Source organism: Microtus ochrogaster, chromosome X (genome assembly GCF_000317375.1).
Source record: "Microtus ochrogaster isolate Prairie Vole_2 chromosome X, MicOch1.0, whole genome shotgun sequence".
Classification (NCBI taxonomy): Eukaryota; Metazoa; Chordata; class Mammalia; order Rodentia; family Cricetidae; genus Microtus; species Microtus ochrogaster.
The window spans coordinates 37762298-37771849 of NC_022026.1; the positions used below are offsets into that span (position 1 = coordinate 37762298).

At 38.8% G+C, this 9552-nt stretch overlaps 1 protein-coding gene across 2 annotated transcripts in view; it reads right to left on the minus strand.

Moving 5' to 3' along the window:
• Sytl4 (synaptotagmin like 4) overlaps positions 1–9552 on the minus strand; it is a 52979-nt gene that overhangs the window by 28400 nt on the left and 15027 nt on the right. The gene's annotated exons all lie outside the window — the stretch shown is intronic.

Below are 9552 nucleotides of genomic sequence, written 5' to 3' on the forward strand. Positions count from 1 at the left end.
AGAGAGAGAGAGAGAGAGAGAGAGAGAGAGAGAGAGAGAGAGAGAGAGAGAGAGAACCATGTGTATGGAGGTACAAGGGTATACCAGCATACACATGGTATCTCATATCTCATGGAGGTAAAGTTACAGGCAGTTGTGAGCTACTCCACACGGGTGCTGAGAACATAAGCAGAGTCCCCTGGAAGAGTAATATGCATTATTATCCACTGAACCATCTTTCTAGCCCTATGTGTACTTTTGTTGATAAAGGACAATGAAAAGATGAGTTGGAGCCAACCTCTATGCCTCTTAAGTCTTAAGTATTCTTGACAATGAAGAAGTTTACAAGTCACTACATACACAGTAGAAATCCATCAAGCCCCTTTGGTAATGTTGTTTACATTAGAACATCATATGATTACAGCTGGATATGTAGCTCAATCCGCAAAGTGCTTTCCTAGTATGCAGGAAGCCCTGGATTCAAGGCCCAGCACCTTATCAACAAACTTTGGTGCCTCACACCTGCAACCCCAGCACTCAGGAGGCACAGACGGGAAGATTAGAAGTTCAGGGCATCTTTGTTACATAGCAAGTTTGAGGCCAGCTTAGCATATATGAATAACTGTTTCAAAAACTAAAACCAAAATAATTATTAAAAATATAAACAAGTTGAATATTATAAGAAACTTGATTTAAATGGTATATAAAGGTGTATATATCCAGTTGGAGGTATACTTCTCAAACACACTTGGAATATTTACCCCAAGAATTAAACATGTACTAGGTTGTAATATTTGTCTCAGTAAATTAAAAAATGTATTTTTGATACAAGTCACAATCTTTGGCTTCAAGGAAATTAAATTAAAAAGTTAATTTTAAAAAATAATTCTAATCTCAATACTGTCTGAAAATTTACCAGACACTTCTAATTAACTCATAGGTCAAAGAAGAACTCATACTGGACTAAATATGTCTTTAATACCTTAGCAAATAAACCTACCATTTGCCTCACCCACCCCCTCCTCCGCCGTGGCTGTTTGCATACTATGGGAAAGAACATTTTCTAGGAATTCAAAAGGGAATGTAAGGAATAAAAGGTAATGCTTTCCTGTGCAATCAATTAAATAATACCATTTGGGGGCAAATGATAACATCACATTTTGAAAACAAGAATTAATAAAGTCAATAGAGGCACAAGCACAGTTAAAGTCAGAAAGTCAGATAAACACAAAGTTAGAGAAAAAGCTATGGCCATTCAGACACTCTCAGTTTATGGTCATGAGAACTTAGTAATAGTGAAGTCAAAGTCTAAATAAGAAAACTTATTACACTACTTCATTTCCATTCAGTCACAAATGTATAGTCAAAAGGGTCAAGTCATGGCTAAGATCGCTTGTCAAAACTTGAGTGCTGGTGGACAATTTGTTCATTCTGTGGAGTCACATAGTGTCAAATTTCATTGAAATAGTATTTTCGTAGGGCCTAGGCCCAGAACAAGGTATTCTAGAATAAGCAGCTTCTTTAGTGAGCAATTTCATGCATTTATTGCTAAAGATGAGGTTAATATTCCATGCAAATACCAAAGCAAGGGGAGAAAATGTGAATTTAGCCACCAGAATAGAAAGTTGACCTATGTCTCAATTAATAATAGTTCTAGCAGAAAAAATAAGAAATATATGGGAAAGTTGAACAATAAGTTTGGTTTAGTGAACATACTTAGAATTCTACATAATCTCTACCCTGGTCCTATAGAGTGAAATATAATATAGTGTGTAAACATTAATGCTAACTCCAACAAAGCTAGGTTTTAAGAAGAGAAAGAAGGCACTATCTTTTCTCTTTTTGTTATTCCTCTATTATATATTCCATCCTGACCCCAGATTCCCCTTCCTCCATTCCTCCTAGTGCTCCAACTCTTCCCCTCTCCCACAATCCATTCCTCTTCCATTTCCCTTCAAAAAAGAGCAGGCCTCCCTGAGATATCAACTGAACACTGCATAACGATAAGTTACAATAAGACTAGGTACACACTCTCATATGAGAGAGCTATCTTAAAGTATCTTAAATTCTAAAGATAGCTTTTAAGATGAAAAAAGAAAGAATGAATAATGAAACAAGTGGCATCAGACAGTGCTGGATGCAAAGTCTGGCTCTATTTATTAGCTATATGGCATTTTGACACACCCACGAAAGCCATTCAGATATATGCATCTCCTTAACAGCACTAGGGTTAAAATCAGTATTGGTGTTCAAAAAATGAAGTGAAACAAATTAGAAAACACTCCTTGCAGGAGAAAGAAAACACAACAGATTTTATTCTGTGTTACGTTTGTTGGAGACACTAATACCCTCCCTCTCTCTCAAACATGGAGGCTACTTATAAATGTGAATATGGTAATATTCGTGACCAAACTAGAAACTTCTGCCAGATATGACTTCCTTAAAAGACATTCTTGGATATGCATTCACATGGTCAGAAGATTGGAACAGTACCTGTCATACAGTATGTTTTCAATGACATAATGATTTCAGTGAGTGAGGGTCTTCATTCAGAGACCTATTTCTATTTATGTGTCTAGATTTAGATCCACAAAAATTGAAAAGCAGTAGCAGAGCCAAGAGAAGGGAAAAAACAGTTGTTTTTCTGATATAGTATGGGTGCTGGTCTTAAACACTTGGACTGTGGAACCAGGCTGAATCTGAGTCTCAACTCTATCATTCACTATGTGACTCTGCATAAGCTGCTAAACCCCACCAGTGCCTTCTTTATTTGTAAAAATGTATTTATACATTTGTAACTGCATCTACACACCTGAGCTTGTTTGGTAAAGGTTAAATGAGTTTGAAAACATGTAAAACGCTTAAAGTTGTGTGAACACAGAGATGCTGCGTAGCAGCTTTTTAAAAAGCCTAGCTCATTATCGGAAACTACTGTACCACGTGGGGAGCTACACCTGCACATACCATCGCTTTATAGATGGAAATTCTTACCTCCAGATTACACGGCATCTTGGAAAAATGCTCATTTTCTTTTCAAGAATATGGGTTGATCATGAATTTAACTCTAGCTAGACAGTATGGGATGCTTTCAGCCTTTGTAAGAAAAGAAAGTATGCAGATAGGCTTACCGATGATGAAAGGATTTCTGAAAACCTGACCCATGCTCAAGAGCTAAAAGGCTGACGTGATATTAAGTATTTTTCTAAACTTAAAAATGCTAATTATATTATGTTTTAACATGTCAGCTCTAATGGATTAACAGTCATTTTCTACCAAAGGATAATGAGCAATTCTGGTAAAATTTAATAGCTTACTAAGCAAAATGAAGGGAACTAGATTTGTTCAAAGGATGTTAATTTATCCATGAGGCCCTACATTAAACGACTCTTGCTGAGTCAATGTTTGTATGGTATACACAGATACTGTCTTATTAACTTTCCTTTTGTTTATTCTTTGTATCTTTCACATCATGCATCTTGATCCTATTAATCTATTCTTCCCTTCATTTTCAGAGAAAAACAAGGAAAAATCTCATCAAGGAAGCTGTAGTGGGACAGAGTGAGTCATGCAGTAGACCCCTTTGTCCATACATCTTTACTGGCCAGGGTTCACTGCAAAGCATCCTTGGTCTGGTTCGAGGCCTCTGGTTTCTGCTACACTATCACTGCTGGACCTCACTGGATTCCTCTTGGATGTGCTGTTGTTGCCCTGTATCGTGGAGATCCTGCAGCTTTGGGTCTGCAGGACTTGTTCCTTCATGGGCTCCAGCAGATCACAGATGGGGTGGATGTTGGCGTGGGCCAACACATAGCTGCAGGGTTGGTCAACCCACCAGGTCTCCCCAATCCTCGCCACTAGGGCAAGTTCTCCAGTGTTGCTCCTGCTGATTCACCCCATGCAGCAATGAGCAAGAGGTGGACCAGTCTTCCTGTTTTCACGCCCTCAGGACCAGCTCACCACACCTACACCACCAGGGCCAGCTCTGCTGCAAACACTGGTTCCTTATGAGAGGTTTGCAATACTGGATGCCAGATTCTGTATGCATTTGAACATAGGCATTTAGAGGTGATTTGGTTATATCACATAAGTAATGTGATGGTGCTAACATGTTTGAAAGGTGACAACTGAAAAGCGAGCTACAAATTGGTCATAATCATTGAGAGTTACCAAAGGTCACATCTACTGATGTTCAAGATGAAGTGACGAAGAGTACATGTCTTCCTTGCCTGTAAGAACAATAAATTGGCAAAACACATGCAACAATGGTGTCTCATGTATTTTGAACATGAGGCAATATGAGGCTGTGATCTCTATGACCTTTCATCTTTCTAGTTTACTATCTTGAGTTTTCTGGCCAAAGCATAGAGGAAGAAACCAGGGAAAGCCTGCTGAGCCTCCCAGATTGAGACGGCTAAGATGAACCTGAGCAAACCTTAGGTGACTAGAGTTCTCGAGACAAAATGTGTGGTAGAAAGGCATAAAGAAAACCCTTCAAGCCTCTTCCAAGCAAAGGACTAACCAATACAAGGCATTCCTGTGATGAAGTTCCTCTAGGTCAGGAAGTGACCCACCCGAAAGGATTGAAAAGCACTGTGCCTACCATTCAAGTAAGACCAGTAGCAGTGTCTCTTTCCACAGCCCAACTGTAAAACCTCATGATTCACAGACCACTGGCTCCAGAACTAAGCCTTATTACCTCAGTAGTGGGAAACAATTAGGCCTATATTATGAATTGCTCTGAGCCTGCCTACCAAACCTAACCAGAAAAACCTGAAAGAATCAATCCACTTTCAAGTAACTTAAGTGTTTCCAAACAGTTCCCAGGAATGTTTATGATACAAAAATATAAAACACCTAACAAAGTAAAATTCATCCATATCTAGCACCCATTAAAAGTTAACAAGCCTGCCAAAAATCAGGAAAATCCAATGCATACTATGGAACAAGATCAATTAAAAATGTTCAACAAATTCCAATATTGGAATTAACAAAGTCACCAAGAATGGTTACTATGGCTGCATTCCACGTGTTTGAAAATTCAAGTAAGGATATGGAAGCTGTAAAATAAAACACTAAAGTCAAACCTAGAAACATAAAGCTACAGAGTTAGAGGTCAAGCATACACGACAGAACATGAACAACAAATTAGACATCGCAGTTGAAAGATAATTAGCATGAAGACATGCTAATATACAAAATGATGCACAGTAAGAAAAAAATGTGAAAGAGAGAAGTGGAATGAGTTACAGGACAACTCCAAACTGTCTGGTGCATATGTCAATATTCTAAATCGAGTAACGAATAAAAGTAGGAACGCCAAAGTAATTCAGAAAAATCATGAACTAAATTTGAAAAATACTGTTAAGTTCACAGATACAAGAAAGCCAATAAACTTCAAGAACAATATACAAAGTTGTGACATGGAGAATACCATAAACAAAGCACTTAAAACCAGAAAAAAATAAAAAAAGTTAGAGTACGGGACAAGGTATAGTACATACTGATACACAGAGATAATGATGAAAGCACACTATTAATGGAAACAGTGGAACAACATCTCTAAGATATTAAAAAGAAAGCTACAATCTTTTTAAAAATCTACATCACAAGAAATATTGTTCAAACACAGAGGAGTGGCTAGAAGGATGGCTTGGTTGTTAGGAGAGCTTTCTGTTCGTACAGAGGACTGATTTTAATTCCCACCACCCATGACAGTGGATCGCAACTGTGTAGAATGCCAGCTCCAGGGGACTGAATGCCTTTGGCATCTTCAAGTACCTGCACCCATGAGCCCATACCCTACTTAAACACACATACAATTAAAAATAAAACCAATCATTTAAAAACGGGGGTGAATGAAAACCTTTTCCAAACATAAAAATGTTGAAAGAGTGAGGGGCTGGGGCGATTGTTCGGTGGTTAAGAACATCAGCTGCTGCTCTTCTTGAGGATCTAGGTTAGCTTCTCAGCACCCATATGTGGGCTCATACCATCCAGAACTCCAAACTCTCCTCTGGCCTCTATGAAACTACACACACGTTATACAGATATATGTTCAGGCAAAACATCCATCCACATAAAAAATAAAAACTATCTTTAAAAAAGACCAGTAAGCAAAAAATTACAACAGATTACTATAACAGAATACGACAGGCTGGATAATTTTATAAAGAAAAATATACTTGGCTCATGGCTCTGGAGCTAGAAACTTTAACAGAGGTATAATATCTAGTCTTTTTAAATTTAGTGGCTTAAAATGTTATTTTACAAATTATTTTATTTATTGATTTTATCTTTGTGGTGATAAGGGACCTAGGGCCTCACACACACTGAGCCACAACACAGCCCTTGTGGATACAATTTATGAAGGACTTTTTAAGTATCTAGTTATTTAAGATGATGAACTTCCTTGTATTTTCATACACATGTGTTGGCTAGTTTTCTGCCAATTTGGCAGAAGCCAGAGTCTTTTTGGAAGAAGTAACCTTGATTGAGAAAATATTCCCAACAGAGTGGCCTGTGGTGCATTTTCTTGACTAATGATTGATGTAGGAGAACCCAATCCACGGTGGGCAGTGTCACCCCTGGACTGGCTAGTTCTGGATTCTATATGAAGCATGAGAAAGCCATGAGGAGCAAGTCAGTAAGCAGCATCCTCCAAAGCCTCTACAGCAACTCTTGCCTCCAGGTTCCTGCCCTGACTCCCCTTCATGATGGGCAATACACAATAAGATAAACCATTTCCTCCCCAATTTACTATGGGTCATGGTATTTATCACAGCAATAGAAAGAAAACTAGAACAGTGTAGATAATCTATTTTGTTCATATTCATGACACATTGCCCTCTTTTACCCCCTCCTCACATACACACTGATAGCCTTCCTGTTCCAAAACACCTCCCCTTATATACTTATGTATTTTTTTAAATACAGACTCTGAATATGAAAAATGCAACAATTGTCTTTTTGAACTGGACTCATTTCACTTCACACATCTTAGAAGGACCTTTTTGTTCCATCATCCCATGGCAGAAGGTTTAGAATGGTAACAAAGTACATGCACAAAATAGAAAGGAGGCAGGTATGGAAATAGAGAGCTCCTCTACTATTATAACAAACCAACTTCCACAATAATGTTATTAAGTCCATTCCTAAAGTTGGAGACCTCATAATCAAACCATCTCCCACTAGTCCCCACAGCCAAACATTGTTACATGGAGGAGATTAAGTTTTGAACATGTGGCTGTTGGAGAACACATTCAGACTATAACAGGAAGCAGAAGCAATGGATATCTACATTATCGTACATTATTCCACAAATATTCTGATTATTAGTTTCATATAGATTATTATATGTCAATTATATCTTATAATATTATTCCTAATTTTTAAGATTAAACGTACAACTTCTTTTTGGTAATCATGGATTTTTACCATCACAAACTATTTTCTAGGAAGCTTTAAATTAATTAAGACATTAAAATATTTTTAGTTCAAGGTTTTTCAAATAGAGAACAATATGAACCAGATTTTAAATATTGATTTATATAATTTTACAGAGATGTACCACATCTGTGTGATTTGTATGAACTATAATTACACCATTTACCCTCCCTTTTCTTGCTCCAACCCCTCCTCCCATGTTTCTCCAAATAGAGTTTCAAGAAATTTTTCACAATTTGTTAAAAATGCAAACTGCAGCATGATCAGCTTGAAAGGTAAAATCATAGCAAAATATTTGAACAAAGAACACATGGAACTATGAGCATTGTTATTTAGCTGGTATATCCAACAAAGTATTTTGGATATAATAGAGAGCTGAACAGCCAATAGCGAGGCAGGAGCCAGGATAGGTGGGGATGACAGGCAGAGAAAATAAATAGGAGGAGAAATCCCAGAAACGAGAAGGAACAACATAGGGCAAGGAGAGGAGGACATCAGGGGACAGTCACCAAGCCACCAAGCCAGCCATGGAGCAAGAGTAAAAGTAAAATACACAGAAATAAGAAAAGGAGAAAGCCCAGAGGCAAAAGGTAGTCGAGATAACTTAAGCTAAGAAACGCTGGAAAGAAACAAGTCAAGCTAAGGCCAGGTATTCATAACTAAGAAAAAGCTTCCGCGAATGATTTATCTGGGAGCTGGGTGGCGAGCCACCCAAAAAATTCCAAAAAGCCAAAGAGTTAAGGAACAAAAGCTTCACACAACAGCTGGTTAGATGGCTCCCTAGGTAAAGGCACTCACCACAGCTGTGGGAACTGGCTCTCTCTCTCTACCCTGTCCCCCTCTTGGCGTTTCTCCTTGCTTCTTGTAGCATGAATTCTAATTGTTCTGAATAAAATCCAGAGTCAGATATTAGGAGGTGAAGGCTGAAAGAACAGAGAAGCAGTGCAGCCAGCCACTAGAGAGACGTTTTACCTCTACCAAATCCTCAGATCAAAAGGGTGATCCTGTTCTCAAATTGCATCAGCAGACTGAAGGGACAATCCTCAGACTGCACTGAGCTCTTGTCTCCTCCCACCTTATATTCCTCTCTGTGTCCAGCCACATCAGTCCTGTCTCCACCTTCCTAGTGATAGGATTAAAGGTGTGTGATACCAAGTGCTGGTATCATCTTTGTGTGAGCTGTTTCTCTTTTAGATAAATTCAATCTTGTGTAGTCCACGTTGGCCTTTTGTTTTTGTTTTGTTTTGTTTGAACAGGGTTTCTCTGGAGCTTTGGTTCCTGTCCTGGAACTAGCTCTTGTAGACCAGGCTGGCCTAGAAATCACAGAGATCCCCCTGCCTCTGCCTTCCGAGTGCTGGGATTAAAGGTGTTTGCCACCACCGCCCAGCTGGCCTTGAACTAATAGAGATCCCTCTGCCTCTGTCTCCAGAGTCCCGGAATAAAGTTATGTGCCATCACTGCCTGGCCTCTAGTGGCTTAACTCGGCACTCTGATCTTCAGGCAAGCTTTCTTTGTTAAACACAAAATATCACTATATTACACACTGCTTACTACTCTAGACCAGCTGGGTCGAGACAGGGTTTCCTTGTGAAGCTCCCTAATATCTGACTCCAAGACAGGGTTTCCTAGTGTAGCTCCCTAATATCTGACTCCGGGTTTTCACTCAGAACAATCAGAACTTGTGCCACAGTGTAGCAAGAAGAAACGCCAAGAGGGGGACAGGGTAGATAGGGAGAGCCAGCTCCAAGGGTTTCCCTCTGGCTCTCCCCGTGTGCTGTAGTGCTTGCACACCCACACTCACAGAAACCTCTCCCCCTCTCCAGCACCATCATAATATAGTAAAGCGTGCAATATCACTGCTCTCACCAAAGTGAGTGCAAACATTTTTGCCTTTAATAAACGTTACAGCCTTCTTTGCAGTATTTATCTTTCATTCTTCCTTATTTCTAGTATTCTACAGACTTTAGAATATGCCATTTGTATGGCACTGAATAGATGTACATATTTTATGGGTTAAAATGGAAATAAGAATGGTAAGAAATCAAATATCTTGAAAAGCTGCTTACAGGAGAATTGAAGGAAATCATTCTTACAAACTACCTGCCCTAAAAAATAAATAAATAGCCGGGC